The sequence below is a fragment of the Larus michahellis genome, chromosome 23, assembly GCF_964199755.1.
Source record: "Larus michahellis chromosome 23, bLarMic1.1, whole genome shotgun sequence".
Lineage (NCBI taxonomy): Eukaryota > Metazoa > Chordata > Aves > Charadriiformes > Laridae > Larus > Larus michahellis.
The window spans coordinates 6,212,916-6,235,100 of record NC_133918.1 but is presented as its reverse complement, the minus strand read 5'-3'; the positions used below and the strand labels follow the sequence as shown (position 1 = coordinate 6,235,100).

The following is a 22,185-nucleotide window of genomic DNA, read 5'->3' as shown; positions in this document are numbered from 1 at the left end:
GGTCCAAAAGGCATTTCTGCTCACATGCAGAGCTGTGACCCGCAGGGGGTCAGCAGCCAAGGTCAGCTGCAGCATCTCCCATCCCTCCTGCCAGCCCACGCACAGGACCTTAGAGGGATGTCACCCTGTTGGTCAAAGTCTCAGGGTCTGTGCACGATGACACAATGCAACGTGGCAGCCCAGGCTGGGATTTCACAGTCCCGTCCCAAAATGCCAAACCCCCATCCCAGAGCAGAGCAGGGACCAGGTGGGAGAGCAAAAGCTGCTTCCCACGCCGGCCTGCCACGTTCTCTGGGCGATTCCTGGTCCCAGCAGCAGGAAGAGGGGCCGGCTTCTCTGCCCAAGAAGATGCAGAGCAGGGATGCTGCTCCAGTTTGCCTCCGCGGCACAGGGAAAACAGAAACCAAGGGAAGTGCTGCCAGGAGGGCTGGATCCAGGCAGCAGCGGGTGGCCAGAGCCCAGGAGCTGAGAACAGAGACACGTCTTTGGTCAACCTTGGCTGAGCAGTGGCTGCCTGCCCTGTGCTGCAGCAGCACCCATGGGACACATTCCCCGGGCATCCGCAGGGGCGAGATGGAGCCTGGACTCTCACGCGGCAGCGGGGAGCTCCCACTCCCACGGCACGGGGCTCTGCCGAAGCTTTCACGCATCCTCCTGGGAGGGGGCGGCCATGGCACGGAGCCCCGTCGGGAAGAGCTGGCACCCAGCTGAGCAGCGGGGCTGCACGTCCCCTCTGCCGCCGAGCGCACGGGCTGTTCCCGCACCCGGCGTCCCTTCCACCGCCTCCTCCCGGCGGTGTCCCCCGCACACCCGTCTGCTGCCGCCTGCTCCATCCTCCCCCAGGCACCAAGCGCTCCCGGCTCATCCCATCCCACCTGCCCCAAAGCTTTCCCAAGAGCCCCAAAACCTTCCCCAGAATGGGGCTGCTCGGCAGCGACGTGGGTTTTCCCGACTCTCGCCCAGTTGTGCCAAAGCACGCTTCAAGAGACCCAATGGCAAGCAAGCGCGCGCTCACGGCATCAGCCAACGCCCAGCGCAAGCATGCCAAAGGGGACCCGTCCCGCACTCCCTGCTCCCGCTATCCATATCCAGAGGCTGCGACTGCAAGAGGAGCCAAGAGATCCATGTACAGACAGCAAGGGACGGACAGAAGGACTCTGCTGGGCGCCTCCGCTTTCAGCGCTGCCTTGGCAGAGGGCACTGCGAAAGCAGCACAGCCATCTTGCAACTTCAAAAAAGCCCAAGCCCAGCAGTTATTTAAATAGGCAAGATGTTAGGATATGGGGTTTTTTCCCCTCCTAAAAGACTAATCAGAAAAAAAAGTGTTTTTAAAATAAAGTGACTTCCAAAGAAAAATCCAAGTTGAAAGCCTTGCTTTAATTTTATTCTGAAGATTAAAGCAGGCTGCAGAGCGTTCTGGGGGCCTGACAAGAGTCCAGCATCACAAACTCCTCTGATACTCCCTAGCAAAGCCTGCAATCAAGTCACCTGTAAATGCTTCTGATGAGCAGGTTTAGAGGGCTCGGAGGAGAGCAAGGCTCTCCGGGACAAGCACCGCCTGAGACAGTGCCAGACAGCCCCTGCCTCGAGAGCGTCTGTTCTGCAGGAGTCAGGGTGGAGGATGAAAAATTGAGGCACAGAGAAAGGATACGACTCGCGCAAAGACCTCGGAAAAAGTCAAGGGTAAGCCAAGAACAAAGCATCGGGCTGGGAGATCCAGTTACGAGACAATGCAGCCTAATTACAGCCTGGCTTTGGGTGGTTTTTAGGAGTGAAATATAAGCCTACGTGCTGCGCAGGCCGAACCGGCCGGGCCAGCGCTGGGGACGGTGGCTCCGGGGCACAGACCCCTCCAAGGACAGCCCTGTGCAAGGCGCTTTGCAGAAAGGCTCTGGGCAAGAGCTGAAGCACTTCTCCCCCGGCTCCCCATCCCAGCAGCACGCACTCGGCAGCGTGAGTCGCTCAAGCATGCAGCAAGCTCACCCCTTCGAGGGGGCACCCGAGGCCAGCGCAGACGTGACCTGCCTGTGTCCCCCCCGGCTTCACCAGTGCTGTCCCCCAGCTCCCCTAGATGCAGAGCAGGGACCCAAACCACATCAGCCACCCTCGATGAGGGGGACAGCCCAGTAAGCAAAGCACAGGACGAGGTAGGACACTGGGGACAATGTCCCAGCTGCGTCCTCGCGCGCAGCTCTGCGCACACCTAGACCGGAAGGACCCCTGCCAGCCCCAAACACACCTCCAGGCATGAAAACTGCATCTCCTCTCTTCATCCCCTCCTCGCTACTCCTCACCCAGCCCGAAATCCAGCTCCTTGCCAGGCTGGGTGCACACTGGAGGCCCATGGCACCCATCTGGGCACCCACCTGAGCCCCCCCAACCCACGGGGCACCCTCCCCAAGGCAGCCGGGATGAGAAGCTTTAGCTGTGACGACCACTAAATATTTTATTTACCTTTCTTATTTCTAAGAAACTCTTTCGTTCCTCCCCACCTCCCTACTTTTCCTCTTTTGAAAGCAACCTTACACCTATTTTCAGGTCAGCACATCTTGGAGCTGCTGGATGGGTGCTGTTGCCCATGTCACCTCCGACAGGAGAAGCAAAAGGACGCTGGCGCCCCCCACGCCGCTGGGGCAGCTGCTCAGCCCCGGGGATTTTCAAGCTGCTTTGCGGAGGGAGGAACGGATAACGCACCGAAGCTGTCGTCCTGCTGCCTGCAGGTCGGGAGCAGATGCCGAGAGGTCTGTGGTGGCTCTCAAAACCCAAACGGCCTCACCGGGACCCCCTTACGGGGACCAGCAGGAAAGCCTTTAGGGCACGTAGTCTGTGATAGGGGCTGCCGGAGCTTCCTCCTCATCTCTCCCTGCGGAAGCAGGATAACATTGGAAGGACATGCAGCAATGGTGGCTCGTCCTCGGACCTCACCGCCGCCTCCTGCCCGCCCCCAGCTCCACTCGGAGCCTGACAGCGGGTTCATCCTCTGCCTTGGAGAGTGCCAAGGTGTGCTTTGGCCTCCTGGAGAAAATAAACCTTCTTATCAGCACCGTGCAACGAGTCCTTCCAGGAAGGAGTTAGCAGGGACCTTGCTCAGCTGCCCTCCTAGGGCTCCAGGCAGAGCCTGGGCTTGCACAGTCAAGCAGCAGCTGGGCATTACGGACGGATGGTGTCCAGTGACTCCATCCAATGGACTCCATCCATTCCACCTCCTGAGAAGTTTTGCAACAGGACAGAAACAGGCTGTGAGTTTTGCGGCCTGGATGCTGGAGAGGAACAGAAGTGACAGGAAATCCCAAACCAGAGGAAAATTCAGCGTGTTCTGGGTCAAATGCGGAGGAGGAAGCAGAGGCACAAGCCAAGGCACAGGGAGAGGAAAGCCCTTTCCAGAAGAGCAGCCCAGGAGGTCAAGGCTGTACAAGGCTTCTGGGGGCTCACAACGCTTCGATTCTGATGCTGAAGGTCAAAACCCCAGAGACGATCAGGAACTGGTTCCCCAAAACCTCCAGGGTCTTCCCCAAAAGGCGCTGAGAGGACGAGTAGACCACAACTCTCCTTGCCGAAGCGGGGCAGTCACAATGGCACGTGGGACCAGCAGCCGCCATCTCCCACTGCCGCACAGGTGAAAAAAATCCATCCCAGGCACATCAGACATCACCTTGGCTTTGGGGCAGGTGGCCGAAGCCAGGGCACACCGACCCCCCGCCATGCCCCGTGGGGAGGGCAGATGCTGAGCTCCTGCCGTCAGAGCTCTCTGTAGAACAGCAGCCCTTCCTCAGCGGTAAAACCAATTAAGAGAGGAACGAGACGAGCGGCACTTTGATGGCGACTCCCCGGCTGCCGGCAGCACAGGGATGCAGAGGCCACCGTGGCGGGTGGGGAGCTGGGGCCATCGTGGCTGTGCTGCGTGCCCCGCATCAGCCGCCCTCCCCAGCACGGCGCCGAGGGTGGGACCGCTCCCAGGACTGGTGCTGGACTTGCTCGGGACACGTGGGGAGAAGGTAAAATGGCTCATCTGAACCGCACGTGGCACGTGCCCTGTCACACACGGGGCCACCACCACCCCGTGAGAGCTGGCATAAAGCTGCACCCTCCTGCCAAAATCCAGCCCAGATGGTGGCAGGGATTCGCCTCACGTGGGGCGGGAGAGGCTGCCCAGCCGCCCAGCATGGGGGGGGGTTGAGCTGCCTCGGGGTCCTGCCCTAAACCCCAGCCCCAGGCGGGACAAGGGTCCCTTCAGGAATCCCTGGGAAAAAAACCCCACTGTACCAACAGGGACACTGGGTTACACCCGAACCGCCACCATCCTGGAGCCCTGAACAGAAACAGCCACATACAAATTCCACCAATATACCTGGGAAAGACAGATTTGCGTCTTGCTTTATTTATCAGCCGGGCAAGTGATTCTCCGCACAGACAGGGGTGGGAGAGCAGGAACACATCCCCGAGACACCCTCTCCCAGCTTCAAAAATGTATTCATTATCCCCAGGCGGCTTCTGGCAGGGCAGAGAGATCACTCTCCGATTAGAGATGTTTATCAGGAAGCTATAATGAAGGTGGGACAGTGACACCATGATGAATATTATATTTCAGGAAAATTTAAATGAAATGATCCATCATGCCCAGCAGAAGATCAGCAGCACCTTCTGCCAGGCACCCGCGCCGAGCCGAGCGGCTTCTCGGCCGAGACTCCGCTCCAGAGACCCGCAGTCACCTTGGCTCGCTGCTCCGGAGGAAAACCAGCGGAGAGAGATAGAGAGAAGCACTTTGTATTTCCAAGCGCACATAGCGAAGCAGCAAAGCTAACGGGCTGGCTTGCAAGCGAGCCGCAGCCTTCCCCAGCACGGCAGGAGATGTCCCCTCTCACACAGGCTCCACCAAGCATCGGCACGACCCCGGTTTCATCTGCTCGAGCGAGTCCGGGTCCCGGCGCTCCGCACACCCAGAAATAGAGCGCCCTCGGAAACAGGACGTCGCTTGTGCAGGATGTGGAGGGGAAGGGTTACGGAGCGGCTTTTCCCTTAAGTGAAATATTGCCGCCGGCTCAATGGAAGCAGGAGGCTGGTCCCTCCTGGGAGGAAGCTATCAGAAACCACTCTCCCTCGCAGCACGGCTGAGCCCGCGTTTTGCTACCTGTTGCATTTTGTAATCAGGCAAAACGCTGGAAGAACGCAAGAAGAGATTAAAACGCAGGAGCGGGTGCAGCAGCACGCAGGGCAGGGACACCAGAAATGCTACCAGCTGCTGCAATCCAGACACGAAGGCATTACACATTCATCTGAATTTTAAATACAGAGCATTATGACTGGCATCCTCACAACTGCCACAGCAGCCTCGGCACTACAGCTTTTATGGTAATTCACAGGGAGTTACCCACAAGGCACTGCAGAGATTTTCTTGGCAGCCATCCTAAACTAATTTTTATAGGTTAGTGTACGGTTATACATAAACGTTTAAGAAAAATAAAATGGCGACTCGGAGGGAAGGAGCCGACCGGGAGGTCCCTGCGTGGCTCCACTTGCGGCGTGTGATTGTCCAGCACAAAATGCCACGGGGCCGAGGCCCGTGCCGCCACCAGTGACCCCATCCCAGGGACCGAGGGACAGAAATACCAGTTAATTCATGAACTGGTTTGCACTGGGCAAACCCCATGCACCAGCCTTTGCATCGCTCCTGCACCAGTGCCTCTGGGTTTCCCAAGCATCCCTCTGCCCTTCGCAGGGCGTTCAGCTCGACCAGGTCTCGCCTGGCCAGGAGACAGCATGGCCGCCACTCTGCCCGCTCCCAGGTGGCCAGCGGGCAGGTACGGGTGCTGGCCCGCAGTGCTCAGCCCCATCTTCCCCCAGGTTGCCCAGCGGAGTCGGGTACACAGCCATCTGCCTGGAGGGGACAGGAGCGATCCCAGGGGACAGCAATTTGTTGGTGGAAGCCACAGCATCCTGAGAAACACCTTCGATGTGCTTTGGCACCAAATCTTCCCCGTCACTGTCCCTGCCCGCCCAGGGCCACCTCTCCGCCCAGGGGACGTCCCCTCCTGCGGGGAGGAACCGACAGTTCGGTCCCCACCTGACTCCGCCACCCGGGAGCTCCCAGCGGGACACGGCTCTTCCCGCACATCCCGAGCGGTGCCGGTCGAGGGTGACATGGGAACTTCACGCAGCGACTGGAAACTGCTGCTCAGCTCCCGACTCCCCTTCGCAGCCGGCGAGGGAAGGAGGCGAAGCCGGTGCCAGCGAGTGACAGCAACGCGCGGTAAACAAAGGAAAAAAGCAGCAGGAGGGAAACCTCCATCGGTGCAAGCCAGAAGCAACACCCAGCTCCGTTTCACGGGAACCAGAGCAACCACTTGATGATATCGGAGCTGAAGATTCGATTAAGAATAATCCCCAGTTCCTGCAGATTTTGCAGGCACACACGCACATGCATTTGCAGCCCGACGAGCAGGTAATCCGTCCATCTCTGCTGTCTTCACAAAAGCAAAATGGAGGGAAGCACGATTAAGACTTTTAAGAAAAGAACCTTTCAGATTTAAATCATCTGTGGAATTACTAGCAGCACTAATTTGGAGACGGGGACACCACGAAGAATAAAACAATTAAGCAACAGCTCAGAGGGAGAGATGGCGAGATACGACTCGAGCACCACAAAAAGACAATGCGCTGAGTTTCAGATGAGGCTGCTGTTTTCCCCGAGATGAGATTATTGCACTCTGAGAAGCCACACAGACACCAGCACACCATGCCCTCCCTCTCCTTCCTGCTGTCCGCGATCCCGGCTCGGTGGATGCACGAGAGACGGAGAGCGCTCTGCCCCCAGCCTTGTGCCTCCTGTGCCCAGAGCACGTGGGTACCCCGTGTAACGCATCGCATCATGTGTTCGCTGCCCGCAAACAGAAGTGAAAGGGGGGGAAAAAAACCTGAAAGCAGCATGATGTAAAATTGGGGCACTTCTGAAGTTCGGATCTGGGGTATCTCAACTCGTCCCTCAATCCGGTGTGTAAATCCACCACATCCCAGAAACGCGGCAGCAAGCGCCGAAGAGAGGGAATCATCCCTGAAGCCTGAGCAGACCAGCGTACCTGCTGCGCTCTTGAGCTTGACTAGAGGAGACCCGGCGCTCCCAAGGGGGACACCGGATGCACTCCCACCTTCACGGCCCCGCGGACCACGTCCGAGATGCCCCAAGACTGAAGCGGAGAGATGGCAGCGGGAGGTGCAGGACACCCAGGCGCTGTGCTCCCCACGTGTGGGCTCACACGCGAATGCTTTGCTACTCAAACCCCAGCGGGCTTGAAAATCCCCCTGTAGAGAGAGACCCTTCTTGTGAACCACAATCCAAACCCCGCTGCCCACGCACTGCCGCCCGCCCATCCACCTCCCGCACCGTCAAGAGCCGCTCGACATTCAGGTTTTCCCCCCTCCCGTAGGACGTCCCCGCTAAGGTGGGAGCATCCCAGTTACCTTCGAGGTCCCAGCCCAACCGCAGCCCCCTGGCCTGACGTAAACCAGCACCGCAGAGCGATCGCCTACGAAGCAAGGCTGTAAACAAGTGATTCAGCTGCTGCTCTGCAAAAGCAGCCCCGGCACCGCAGCGGGAGCAGGGACCTCCAGGAGCTGGGCAGAAACCGCCACACACCCTAAACCACCCCACAGCCCCGATTTAATCTGATTTATGCAAATGCTAAACCAATTTAGGTGTGTACATTATATCAGTTGCCTGGTCCAGTTTAATTTGATAGCTTTTTTTTTTAAACCTGTTTAGGCAAACCAAGATCTGCTTTCTAATCTAGAGCAGCTCTTAATTGTTGTGCAATTGTGCCAATGTTGCCAAGGAACTACAGCATGGATGTTATGACAGATCCTGATGTGTGACAACACTCAAAGCGCAATGGCCCGAGCTATAGTATGTGTGTGTGTGCATATATATATATATATTTTTTAGGGCAGTGATCACCCCGCTGTACTGGGCACTGGTGAGGCCCCACCTCAAGGGCTGTGTCCAGTTTTGGGCCCCTCACCACAAGAACGACATTGAGGGGCTGGAGCGTGTCCAGAGAAGGGGAACGGAGCTGGTGAGGGGTCTGGAGCACAAGTCTTGTGAGGAGCGGCTGAGGGAGCTGGGGGTGTTCAGCCTGGAGAGGAGGAGGAGGAGGAGGGGAGACCTTCTCGCTCTCTACAGCTCCCTGAAAGGAGGGGGCAGCCGGGGGGGCCGCTCTCTTCTCCCAAGGAACAGGCGATGGGACAAGAGGAAACGGCCTCAAGTTGTTTCAGAGAAGGTTTAGACTAGATATTAAGAAATATTTCTTCAGCAAAAGGGTTGTCAAGGATTGGACCAGGCTGCCCAGGGCAGTGGTGGAGTCGCCATCCCTGGGGGTATTTAAGAGCCACACAGATGCGGCGCTGAGGGACATGGGTTAGTGGTAACTTGTCAGTGCTGGGTTAATGGTTGGACTTGATGATCTTAAATTTAGGTCTTTTCCAACCAAAACAATTCTATGATAACGTATGGAAGAGGGCAATGCTAAAAATCCCGTCCCCCTCTGGGCTGGCCATGTCTGTGCAGCAGGGCTCAAAAACCCCGCTCAAAAACCCAGCCACACCAGGAGCTGTGCAGAGGCCATCTCCAGAGCTTTCCAAACCCGAGACGCACTACCCCAGGTGAGTCCCCAGTAGCCCAGGGCTGCAGCAGGCTGGCTGGGTCAGGACACGGCAAAGCCTCGCTTTTCCAGGGCAGGGGACAGAAGTCCCTGATGGGCCCAGCAGGTCCCAGGGACAGGGAGAAATCCCAGCACGAGGTGCTGGCGTGTCCCCATCCCCACGAGCTGGGCTGTTGTCACCCTCACCACTCATCTCCAGAGATGGAGCAGAAGCATCCCTAAGCACCGTTGAGGATCTGCGTCTCCTTTAACGCACCCAGGTCTGCGTACAGCCCACGCCGCTCCCTCTGCACCCGCACGTGCTCCCTCCTCATGCCCAGACACCCCGCAGGGGACACACACGTCCTCGTCCCCTTCTTTTGCCATGGCAGCACCTCCACCTCCTCCCTCGGTGTGTGCTGCTCGCACGTGTGTGTGGGAGCCCCGTGCCAACATGCCAGCCCTCGGGAGCTGGTGGGAGGACGGGAGCCAAGAGGCTTCGTGGATTTAAAATAAATAAATAAATAAAGTTTAAAGAAACTCACGCCTCCCAACCAGCTCCTTATCAAGTGATGTCAGGAAGGCACCATGGGCTGAAAATCGCTTTTTTGGATGATGCTGCAGCGGGACATGGACATGTGTGAAGGGCTCTGTGTGCAGGACACGCGGCTCTGCAAGGGCTTGCTCTGACGAGCAGCAAATAAGCCGACAGCGCAGGCAGCTATTGCAAGGGGAACGCCAAGCTCGATAAATTACCAAGCCAAGACAATGATGCCCAAGATAGAAAAAAAAAAATGTCCAAGAGAATTATGTTGGATCAGACCCAGAAATCTAGAGGGTTTACGAGTTAAAGGATGAGGCAAAAAAAAAAAAGACAATTTCCAGTTTGCTAGGCTGATGTCAAAAAAAAATAAAAAAAAGTCAAGTTATAAAGCAAATAATCAGAAAGAGAGGACAAGAGCAAAAAAAAAAAAAGAGAGTGTAACAAACAGAGCCCTCAGATTGTTCCAGCTTATGGTGTAATAAACTTTGCAGAAAGGAAGCTGGCCTGAGCTCTACTACTTCAGGGCTCACAAGTTTAAAACTGACGACAATTTTTAAAACATAATACTGTTATAGCCAGAAGCTTTGCAGCCTGCCCAGCCTGGCTATTTTCTTCATTTTGCAAATATCGAAAATATAAAAAGTTCTGGGGGTCCTGCCCAGAGCAAAGCCCAGGACTCGGGGCTCCGACCCCGTCCGACCCTGCTCCCTCCGACCTCTGCGCCTGCAGCAGGAAGCAGAGCTCCGCGGATGGAGGGAGCCGGGCCAAGGGGAAGGACTATTTGAAGTAGAAAGTTCGGCGCATTTTTCACGCTGTTGAAGCAATGATATTTAACCAAAGTCATTTGCAGATTTTCCTTTTTTTGGGGAGAGAGTCATGAATAATATGTGTGTTCTTATCGACTCATATAAGAAGAATTTAAAGTTCAAGGTTCAGCAATTGCCGATTAAACTACTTAGTGGCACCTCTTTAACACGACGGAATAACCTCTCTCCTTACCATCCGCTCGCACTGCCCGCACTGACTCGGGATAGACCTGGCTTCGCTTTAGCTCGGTATCCTATACTCGCAATTTTGTTCTCTGCAATGCAAAAGAAAAACTGTTTTAGTGGGGAACAGAGAGCGTTCAAATAAAATCCATATGTGGTGGGTACATCTCACATCCATCACGGCCGCTCGCCGCCCACACAACCTCATACGCCACGTGGAAAAGCAAACAGTCCAACATGCCGTTACTGCCTCGAGTTATTCTGCAGCGCGGCGAGAAGCTGGATGGGACCCTCACCCCGCTCCACACCGGGTTCAAGCCTGCGGAACCCCAGGGGGCACGGCCACGCTGGGCACCGCAGAGGGCATCCATCCCAACCCACCGCTGGGCCGGACTGAGAGACCTCAAAGGTGCGTCAGGCGGGACAGCCTTTGAGGTCCCCAGATATGGCCCAAGCCCTCTGGGGAAGTGTGGCGGCAGGAATTGTTCCTATGCTGTGAAGAATCACAAATTCCCCCCCTCCAGCCTCAGTTTCCCCAGCATGTGGCCACACCACCTCCTCGGACATCCCACCTGGCTGCACCTCAGCTGTCGCTTCACCCTCATTCCCACCTCTCCCCCAAAGCAGCCACAGAATTACGGTTCTAACAAGAATCCACCCTCCTGGATGAAAAGCAAAGGCACACTTTTCCTCTTTTCCTCAGGACTCGCGTCACACCAGCATCCAGACAAAAGGCAGAGCAGCCCCGCTCCCCTCGGGGCGAGACGGAGGAGACACCCCAGCAAGTGGCTGCACTGTCAAACCTGGCGACCAGGGGGACAGAGACCCAGGGGACACGAAGCACCTGACCCCGTCCTGCCAGCGAGGTCCATGCCAGAAGACAACTACAAGGGGACTCGAGGACCTCCTGCCCCGCATCTCCCCCACAGCGCGCGCCCAGCCGGGCGGCGGGGGACCCTCTCCCCCCGCGGTACTCGGTGGCACCGCTTCAGCTGGAAGCTCCGCTCGCATTACTCAAAGTATTTATGACTTTTTCCCATTTGAAATATGGGCCCTTACCACGCACAGGAAGGAGGAGGAAAGTGCCAGCAAACTCGTTAATTTATAAGTCAATCTGGCAGGGAACAATTAACAGCTTTCCCACTATCAGGCTGGCAGGAGGAGGGGTACCGTCACCCCCAGGAGGACAGGAGGGTCCCCACATCGTCACGCACCCTGCCCTGCCGACCCCGCCAGCTTCATGTTCAGCACCCAGACGTGACATTTGTCCGTCTCCCCCATCAAGAGCCCCCCCAGCCCGAGGGGACGAGCAGCCTCATCCCCCACAGCAGGACCCCCTTCAGGTCACACCGCCGGCTCCCCCAGCCTGGCGCAGGTGCACAACCCTCAGAATATGTTTGGGGGGCGGGCTAATAAATCCATACTATTTTGCTACACGGGTCCTGCCCGAGCGGAGCTGCGAGGCAGCACCGTCAGCTGCGGGCAGGAGCAGAGAGCGAGTGTGGGCGGGGAGGGTCCCCCGCAAATTTAGCCGGGTGTTTGCCCATGGAGGGGATGGCGGGGACACCCCAGGCACACACCCCCGCGCCCCCGCAGAGCCCCCCAGCTCAGAGAAAGGACTGGAAACCTCCCCCCTCTACCGCTTTTTCCTCCCAATTGGTACAAGCGCTTTCACAAAAGCAAAGCCACCCGGGGACTCGGAGAGGACAAACGCCCCAGAAGCAGAGCTGTCCCCCGCCCCGAGGGTGCAGCACCCGTCGCAGGCACCCCCATCACCCCTCCCACGGCTGTCACCTCCCCACCAGCATTATTCTTTCCCCCTCCCCCCCTTATTCCACATCCACACCATTTGCTTCCCCAGGAAAGACTGGAACGGGATCCTCCCGGCGAAACACAAACACTATTAATCATTACTCTTATTTTGGGTGGGGACTTTTTCCGCCCTCCCTGTGACAAGTTTGGGCTCGGGGACACCGGAGCTCCGGGGGCGGCTCTTGCCCGCCACAGGATGGCCCCAGGGCTCGGGATTTCAGCTGAAATCCCCAAGGGCAGATGGAAAAGGGCCACCCAGGGGCGTCCCTCGGTCCCCGGAGCCAGCTGCACCTTGCAGGAGGAGGGGGTTTGGTGCAGGGGAGGGGACACCCCTCGGACACGGGGGTCTAGGATAGTTTTGGGGTGACCTGGACCCCGTCCTTGCTATTGTCACCATCACCGGGCCACCGCACAGCGAAACCCACATCCCAACGGAGCTGGCAGGGAGGAAAAGGGACCCCCGGGACCCCCGGTGTTTGGGGTCGGGTGAGGGCAGCACCCCGGGGGTACACAGCCGGGGTCCGATGCCTCCTCCAGTACCCACATCCGACGTTTCCTCCGGTACGCGCATCCCGGCGATGCTGCTCCGGGAGCGACACCGGCTTCGACGGAGCATCCCCAGCACGCGCGGATGCCGGGAGGCGGAGAAGCTCCGATCCCACCGACAGGTGACGCGGGTGTCCCCCACCAGCACGGGTGGCCCCGCAGCCCTTGGCACGGGGGTGACACCAGAACACCCCAAATCCCATCCCGTGGGTCAGTGCCCCCGCACCGAGCACCCACCCGCCCGGTGGGACCGTGGTCGGGAAGAGGTGGCCGGGGGGGACACGGGGACGGGGCAGGGGGGCCAGCGAGGGCAGGACACGGCGGGGAAACGGAGGAGCCTCGTCCTAAAGGCGGGGGGGGACGGACCCGGAGAGGGTGAACCGGTACCGGGGCGCGGGACGGAGCGCGGAGCACCGCCCGGGGACCGGAGCCCGGCACCGGGGCGTGAGACGGAGCAGGGCTCACCCCGGGGACCAGCACCGGGGCGGGATGCGCCCCGGGGACACCCCCAGCCGGCACCGGTGCCCCCGCCCCGGCTCTCCCTCGCATCCCCCATCGCAAGTGCCGGTGGTCCAGCGCGCCCCCTCCCTGCGCCCCCCGCTATAGCGCGGCCCCTTCCCCCAGTGCAGCCCCCCCTCCCACGCTCCCCCCTCTATAAGACGCCCCCACCCCTCCGGTGCCACCCACCCGCACCCCCCGGCGACCCCTCTACACCCCCCCCGCTACAACGCGACCCCCCCATCGCCAGCCGGCCGCCCCCCCCCGCAACGAGACCTCAACGCAGCCTGCCCACACCCCTGCCAAGCGCGCCCCCACTATAACACCACCCTCGCCCCCCCCCCCCCCAAACGCGAGCCACCTGCACCCCTCTCCCGTCCAGCGCCGCTACACCGCGACCCCCCGGCTCCACCGCGCACCCCGCTATAACGCGACCCCCCTCCCCATCGCAGCCCGCCCCCGCTACAACCGCCCCCCCCTCCGCGAAACACACCCTCGCTCCACCGCGTACCGCTGCCACGCGACCCACCTGCGCCCCCCCGCTACAACGCGCGCTCGCTGCACCCCGCCTGCGCCCGACAAAGCGGCCCCGCTGCGACGCCTCCCCCACTCACCCACCGCCCCCCGCTATACCGCGCCCCCCGCCCCCCTTAACGCCGTACCTGCCGGCGCGGCCGCCCGCTCCCATGCTGGCCGGCGGAGGGGCGCGGAAGGGCCGCGGCCGCCCTCGCCCTCCTCCTCCTCCGCCTCCTCCCTCCGCCTCCGCCCGGCGGCTGCGCTGGGGCCGCGGCACGGGGACACTGCGGCGCGAGCTCCCGCCCGCCGCCGGCCACTCGCACAGGTGATGTCATTCCCCGAGCCGCCGCCGCCTGACGTCACCGCGGGGCGGGCCACACCCCCCCCTCCTCCTCCTCCTCCTCCTTCTCCCCCTCCTCCCCCCGGGCTGGCGTGAGGGGAGGGGGGTGTGGGTGACGTCACCGCGGAGGCGAGGAGCGCGCTGGAGGGGCGTGGCCGCGCCTTAAAGGCGCCGCGCGGGCGTAGCGCACGTGGGCGCGGGGCGGCGAGGCGCGGCGCGGCAGGCGGGGGCCGGGGGACCCTTCCCGCCCCGCAGCCGCTCTTTCAATAACTTTCCCTCTTTCCGCATATTGCCCGTTTTGGGCACGTTTGCAACACTCAGGTTATTTGCCATCACCAATTTATTTCTGGTATTTAAGGTATTTCCCTTCACGCGTTGTCGGTTTCCCCCAGCGCAGCGCCTCCCCCGCACTAACGCCACCCCCGGCTCCCGCACTCCGCCGGTGTCTCGTGCTCAACGCATCTCCCACAGCGCGAATTGCACCCAGCCCACTTCTGTTTGCCATGCTTCCCGTGTTCAACCTATCGCCGATACTCGATATATTACCTATATTCAATACATTTCCCAAATTCCATGCCCGCTCACGTGTATTATATTTGTCATACTTGGTATTTGGCACCTTCAGTATTTTACTCCTGTTCAATATACTCTCCATAGATAATATACTCCTCATATCCGATATATTTCCCATACTTAATATAATCCCCATATTTAATATAGTCCTTGTATCCGCTATATTTATCGTATTTAATATACTCCCATATTTAATATATTCCTCATATTCAATATACTTCACATATTTAACATATTTCCCATATTTAATGCATTCCCCGTATTCAATATATTCCTCATATTCAATATACTACCCATATTTAATGTATTTCCCGTTCTTAACATATTCTCCATATTTAATATATTCCCTATATTTAATATATTCCCAGTATTTAATACATTTCCCGTCCTCGAAGCCTTTCCCATGCTTCCCTGTTTCCCACCGTCTGGCCCCACTGTCGCGGCTCTTTCCATTTCCAATCCCCCCAGGTCTGGGATACCCCGTGATGCCCCTCGACTCTGATGACCAAATGCAAAAATTAGCCAAAAAATTGCAAGAATTTGCCCCAAAGGGGTGGGTTTGGGAGAATGGGGCCGATGGCCGGCAGTTTGCCGCTCACGGAAGGGCTCTCCAAAGCCGGAGAACTGATGCTGGGTGCCCTGAGACCGGAGCACCCTTCGAACAGGAAAGAAAAATAAAAGGGAAAAAAATTTAAAATAAATAAAAAAAATTTAAAAAATCAGAGGAAACCTTTTTTTAATAATTTTAATAATTTGCCTTTCCTGAAGTCCTGAGCGCACCAGGCTCTCGCTGCGAGGGCAACCACCCGCTCCCCCATCTGCTGCTCCGTGAACTTTTCTTGATCCCCTCATGTGCCTCCTAATACTGACCAAATGTCAGCCCAGCGCCGAGTTTTAACTGTTCTGGGCAAAATCCAGCAGAAAAATGTTCTAATTTCTCTTTCGGGGCTGAGAGGAGCCTCTCCACTGCGCAATCTCGGGGCATCTTGGGGATTTTGCCCGTTTTCCTGCGTGGCGAGGATAGCCTGCTCTTGAGGCGAGAGGTTGCCGTTGCTACGGCCTTGGAAATAAATTGTGGGCGTTCAACCTGCTCCATTTTCCTGGAGACGCCAGGAAAACGCCGCCAGCTCCCGGTGCCGCCGTCAGGGCTGCGGGTGGAGGTGCCGGGCCAGCCGGGTGGGCGTGGGGCAGCACCGCGTGCCCTCTGCCACGGGGAGGTGCTGCAATTGGACGGGGAACCTTCAAATTGACTTAAAAATTACCTTTCCTTTGTGAGAAAGGACGACTTCCAATTTTAGGAGACCACAGAGATCCACAGGGGTCCATAAGAGCCCATCAAGACCCATAGGTGTCCATAGGGGTCCACAGGAGCACATAAAGATCCATAGGGGTCCATATAGACCTGTAGGGGTCCATAGGAGCCCCTACAGATGCATAGAGGAACATAAGAGCCTATAGGGTCCCATAGGGGTCCACCCAGAGGGGTCCACAGCAGCCCATGGGGACCCATATGACCAGTAGCAGCCTGTAGGGTCCCCTGTAGGATCCCACAGTGGTCCATGGGAGCCCACAGAGACCTGTAGGGGTCCAGAAGGGCCTATGGGGACCAACAGGGGTCCAGGGCAGCCCATAGGGTCCCATAGGGATCCATGGGAGTCCTTAGAGACCCACAGAGATCCACAGCATTCCATGGGGACCCACAGAGACCCATAGGAGTCCGTAGGAGCCCACAGGAACCCACCGGACTCCACAGGGGTCCGCGGGAGGCCGTAGGCACCCCTAGGACCAGCTACAAGGTGTCCCCCCTGCTGCTGCAGGGTCCAGCCCCACCTTCTCAACTCCTGGAAGAGTCCGGGCTCTGCCGTGGACACCCCTTCCCGTCCTGTCCTGCGGCATCTCCTATAAAGCAGGGATCGATCGCTGATTTTCTTCCACATCCGGAAAATACCCACTTCCACCGTCAGCCCGAGCCCTTTCCGAAGGGCTGCGGAGCCTGGTGGCAACCGCCCCATCACCGCGGCTCCTATCGCTGCATCTGTGTTCTTAATGGATGTCGAATACTTTACAGTAATTTCCTCATTTGTCATGCAATCAAATCCTTTGATCAGACATGGGAGAAATGTAAATATCAATTATTAACCATCCCATTCTGGTCTTGCTTGACTGGAGATATTTTTTTTTTATTTTTTTTTTTAAGGAAGGAATTGATTCATTTACAATTCAACGCTCCAACATATTTTTAATTAGGTGCTTACGTTTCTGGATAGGCTGTATTTTTGAAGGCAGAGAGGTTTGATCACCAGAGCGATCGATGCACCCATGTATATTTTATAGCTGGGAGATAGTTGTGAAGGAAAGTGTAAAATAAGTGGGGGGGTTAAATCCTGCGTGTAGAGCGCTGCCATACCACGCTTTAAAATCTCAGTGGCCAAATTTGCTGCTGTAGAGTCATTTATAGCCCTTCAAAGCATGCGAAGCGTTGGCATGAAATGGAGAGGTGGCCAGGAAATTTCTGACAGAGTATTTTTCCATCTGCAAAGAGTATTATTTTTTTTTTAGAATGAAGCATTTTGTATAAACATGTTGCCTTAGGCAAAAATGGCTTTGGAAATGAAAATAATAACACAAAAAAATTAGAGGGAGGGTGAAACTCGGCCACATTCTTTTCGGTTTTCCATTTGGAAATGGTTTTCCACTGGAAGTTTTAGAAGTTTCTGGAGTCCGTACAGCCCGAAACGCCAGGCTGGGGCTGCAATGCACATTTCTCCGCATTTCAGCATCCATGCTCTCATGACATTTTCACTGGTGCCAGTTTTGCAGGAGGTAATCCCCATCCTCCCCCCCCAGCATCCCAAATTTGGCTTAAAATTCAGGAAAGCGGGAGCGTTATCCTCTCAGCCAGGCTGTTTATTTGCTTTCTGGAGTTTTATTGAAGCTCTGAGAGTTGCATTTTGCAAGCTCTCTTCCTCCTGAAAGCGAGCAAGCTGCGCCTCTTCCTTAATCATCTGCTTTTGTTTGCTTGAAGGAAAATACCAAATATCTCATGACTTGCCATAAAGCCGGCAGTGACTGCAGGGATGCGCAATTGCTGGGTGTCCTCGTGACTAACGGCTGAGTTTTCAGGTGCACGTGGAGCCTGCGGAGATGTGCCCCCAAATCCTGCTTGATTATTTTTTCTTTATCGGTCGATCTGCTGAAGCGCACGACATCTTCTCGTGAGCCCGGTGGAGGTGGTGCAGAGAAGCTGCTGCGGTACTCCTGCGGTGGGAAATAGTCACATCTTAATGCCATCTTGTCCTCATGTTGTACCCAGACGGTGTGATCCGGCCAATGCAGGCAGGTTTCGTGGGTCCTCCGAAGCGTAGTGAGACTTTTTGAAGGCTGGAGCATCCTTTACCCTGTAAACCCAACGCCCACAGCCAAAGGCATCACCTAAAGGAATCAAAGGTTCGGGCCGACCTTGGGGCTGTGCTGGAGGCAACTTTGATCCCAACTTCTCTTCTCCCAAGTAACAGTTGATAGGATGAGAGGAAACGGCCTCAAGTTGCACCAGGGGAGGTTTAGGATGGATATTAGGAAAAATTTCTTCACTGAAAGGGTTGTCAAGCATTGGACCAGGCTGCCCAGGGCAGTGGTGGAGTCGCCATCCCTGGGGGTATTGAAAAGACAGGTAGACGTGGCGCTGAGGGACATGGGTTAGTGGTGGCCTTGGCAGTGCTGCGTTAACGGTTGGACTTGATGATCTTAAAGGTCTCTTCCAACCAAAACAAATCTATGATTCTTTTCCAACCCATTTTTGTTTCCATTGGGTTTTAATTCCTCTAAAAGCCAGGGTGAAAAGTGAGTCTGCTCCAGCAGCTGAGCCGCTGTGCCCAGACATGGTCACTGGTGGGTTGTGAAAAGAGCTATTGATCTCCCCCTTGATGGCATTTGAATTCAGTTCTTAAATTAAAGCTGGTAAAACAACAAGTTAAAGAACAAGCACGGCACACGATCGATGCCAGCTTGTCACCGGTTGAAAGGGCAGGTGCCGATCCATAAACCCCATCCGCCGGGAGAGGAGCCGGTGCCCAAGCCCGAGCCGAGGGCTGTGGTCGCCGCTATCGCTTCTGGCAGATGCCGAATGCGTACGTACCTGCGGCCTCGGGTAGATGTGCCAGGGGATAACCGAGTCCGCAATTTCATCGCATTTTCTGTTTAATTTCCATTTGCTTCCAACCAGAGCAGATCAGCGGTTCTGGTGGTCACCGGAGGATTTTGGCAGGTCAGCCATGGGGAGCGACCAACCCCCCGATTTCCGGAGCCCCTGGGGAAAGGCTCATCAGCGGCTGAGAAATCACTCCTAAAGACTCATCCCAGGCTCTTCCTGAGGCAGAAACTCATCTGCTGCTCTAACTTAAAGAGTGGTTCTCCACTGCTGTCGTCCCACCAGAACCCCCCGGCCCCAGCCTCAGCCCCCGCGCTGCCCCAGCGCCATGGAGCTGCCAAGGCTGATGAGGAAAACTGAAACCCCTCCGTTCTCCACACGTCCATGAGACACATGAAAAATCTCCCTGGGCTGCAGGAGCACATTTGAGGCACAATTTGCGATCTGGGCTAATTTGCAATGGAGACAAGTGCCTTCCAGAGAGGGTTTTTGGGGTGTGACGGTGCCTGGGGGCTGCGGGGCGGCAGCTGAGGCTGGAGCGGTGCAGGGATGCGCCCGGTGCCATCCCCAGCCTGGTCTCCAGCAGCATTGCTGGTGCCTGGGGACCTCATTCGGGGTTAGAAGACGGTCACGCGTCAAACACGTAAGACACGCTTCGGCACCGTCTGCTCCTGCAGAACAATAGTTACTCTTCATGTTAGTTCAGTTACAGATCAAATAATCTGAAAAATTCACAAGTGGCTGCGGATACAAATTAACTTAACAAAACATTTTGAAAACGTCGCAGTAGCGGGGAGAATACAAATGCGGCACGCACTGGCGGGAGAGAAAAGCCAAGTGTCTGCACCGGAGTCCTCCACATCAACATTTTCCCCGCGTCAGATAACACAGAAAGCAGCTGAAGCGGGATGAAATATAATAACAGCGCGGTCCAAGATGGAGCGATGCCATATGGAAGCCCAGGGAAGTTTTCACTGCTCTTTGCTCCGCTGATGTTTTTCAGCTGTGTCATTGGGACTTTGCTTTATCAGGAACATTACGGGCTGGGTTCTGCCTTTGCCGTGAAAAATGGCAGGCTGAGTTGTGCTCTCCGTTGCACCAAAGTCATTGGCGTTGCAGGGAGGTAAAGGACAGAGGTATTTGGCTTGTGGTCACCATTTCGTTACTGCAGAGGAAAAGCTATAAAATCTTGATGAATCTTTTTAGCTTCCGAGCCTAAAAACAGCTCTTTGTGCTCCAGCCTGGCTCGCTGCAAATGCGGGTGCTTTGGACTGAGGCAGCAGCATCCTCGTGCCCAGCGCCGACAGCAACTTGTTACGTGCAGAAAGCAAGCGGTTGGGAAAACCAGCCACCAGCTCAGTTCCCTCCGGTTTCTCTTCCAGGAGGGATGTTTCCAGCTCAGCGGCTCGGTGGGGCTGGAGTTCAGCCTCTGCTCCGTGGTGCCTAAAGCGAGATGGGGTTTGGTGTGGAGAGAGGAGCCCGTGGGATAAATATGGCACGGGCTAAATTAGGAAAAGCTGTGTGGGATGCTGCGAACAGCCTCGCCGCGGATGTAACCCACTCTGTATTTAAGGTCTAAATTCACACCCGTGCTGGGGTTTGGCTTTCCCCACCATGAGCCAACGCCGACGTGAAACCACAATGGGGGCCATCCCAGGGCAACTTCCCGAACACCGGCTGGACCCTGCGGGAGCGACGAGGGAGGAGGGGAGAAGCAATGGCAGGAATTTCCCCTCCTTGCTGCCAAGCAATTTTCCCTTTTGTAGTGGAAAAGGCGGGTGGGTGCTGGAGCAGGGGCTGCAAGTAGGTGGCACGTCATGGCTGGGCTGGGGGCACGTCACTGTTAGCCAGGCACAAGACTTCCTTGAAGGCAAAGCCGTTGCACTTGGCTTGGGCGACGCAGAGAGCGTGTTGGAGGACGTGCCTTGGGGTGTCTTCTCCTGCCTCTGGGCTGGGTCCCCCATGGGCCTCTCACTCTCCATCCCTTAGTTATCGCCTCTTCTTCTTCCACCTCCAGCTACTAAACCAGGCTTTATCCTCCCCTTCTTGCTTCCCCTGGCTTTGCTCCCACCCCGTCGGCATTCCCAGCCTGACGCAGAAGGATCCCTGCAGCCAGGGCCGGGCCCCCATCAGCCCCGCAGCCCTGTCCCGCTGCACCCCAAAGTCCTGCCCAGCCTCGGCCACCCCCATCCCCTCTCCCTGTGCTCGGGGTCACCCCATGGAGCCACCAACAACAAAAAAACCCCCAACATTTGGGCAGCACAGCATGAACGGGAGCTGCCGTATTACTGCTATTGCAGTCGCTCCTCCCCGGCCGGAGCAGGCAGCAGAGGCTTTTTGTCTGAATGAAATGAGAACAAAACTGGTCGGAATAGCGTGGCAAGATTAGTCATTAGTCATTTCACCTTCTTCGGGAGCCGCTGCTAATTGAGACGCTCAAGCATTGCTGTCACCTGGAAGCTGACTCACCCCGGCCCCGGCGCTCGGACCCCCCCGTGCCGGCGGGGACGTATTTATAGGTGTCACTCAGCCCTTCCCCACTTCTGGTTTTGCCCTCATGGGCCCTGGGAACTAAAAGCAGGGGAAGGCGGAGGAGACAAATGGGCTCGTAAACTCCACTGGGCCATGGCAGAACATCGCCGTGAGGCAAGACACAACGTGGAGCCGCCGCACTGGAGGAAGGTGCGGGGGAGAGGGGGAATCTCTCTCTGCTCTCCTACACCATGCAGCTGAGGATCCGGCCCCGAGGGCTGTCGTTCACCCGCCGCCCTGCTTCCCTCGGCCGGGGAATTACGGCCGATTGGTGCCTGGTATTTATACAGCCCTCATCGCCATAGCAGCCTGTATCCCGGGAGGAGGGGGAAGCCGTCACGCCGGGAGCTCGCCTGCAGCCCTTCATCCTGGTGGCTTTGCCATGGCTGCGTCCGCAGTGTTGCTGCTGGCAGAGGGCAAGGGTTTGCAGCGTGGGAGCAGTCCTGCCGGTTCGGCTCTGCTCACGGCCACGCCGGCAGCACCCATCGTCGGGAGCTGCACCCGCTGAGCCGGCATCAGCCCCAGCATCAGCCCTGGTGTCAGTCCCACGACTAGAAAATGGCAACGGGATGGTGGCGCATCCGCTGCCCTCCCAGGGCCAGGGCCCTTTCCACTGGTGCTGGGGAGCGGCTGCAGGCCAATGTCGCCATAGCGGGGACCAGGGCGAGCTCAGGAGTCGTGCAAGAGGCACCAAGAAGAAAAGCTCGTGCGCAATGCCAGGCCAGAGTAGCGTCCCCTCCCAGGACGTGGCGGCTGGCTGAGACTGTCTATGGGCACGAGCCGTGATGGTTCACCGTCACCATCGCCAGTGCCCCCGGTCCAGCAAAGCTCCCCGATGAAGCCAGTCCCTCTTTATGGAAAAGTCCTTCAGAAGGAAATGGAAAATGATGCCTGAAATATATATATCTGCAAGTGTGTGTGCGTGTGCCCATGTCCTTGTGGGACCTAACAGGGAACGACCCCTCCAGCATCATCCTAGGGGTAAAAAAATCTGGATCTGTCCCTGTGGATGGCTCTTTGCAGACCTGTGCCCTGTTGGAGTGTGCAAGTGTGTTGGG

At 57.2% G+C, this 22,185-nt stretch overlaps 1 protein-coding gene across 10 annotated transcripts in view; it reads right to left on the bottom strand.

Annotated features, from left to right (window-relative positions):
• Nucleotides 1-13,821, bottom strand: part of PTPRS (protein tyrosine phosphatase receptor type S) — a 162,797-nt gene extending 148,976 nt beyond the window's left edge. For 9 of the 10 annotated variants that reach the window (XM_074565636.1, XM_074565642.1, XM_074565640.1 and 6 more), the window contains exon 1: nt 13,682-13,821. The gene's annotated coding sequence lies outside the window, so the exon portion shown is untranslated. Of the gene's footprint in view, nt 1-10,173; nt 10,256-13,681 lie in introns of all 10 variants that reach the window. The other variant, XM_074565639.1, reaches the window with a different exon arrangement.
• Nucleotides 13,822-22,185: the final 8,364 nt, after the last annotated feature.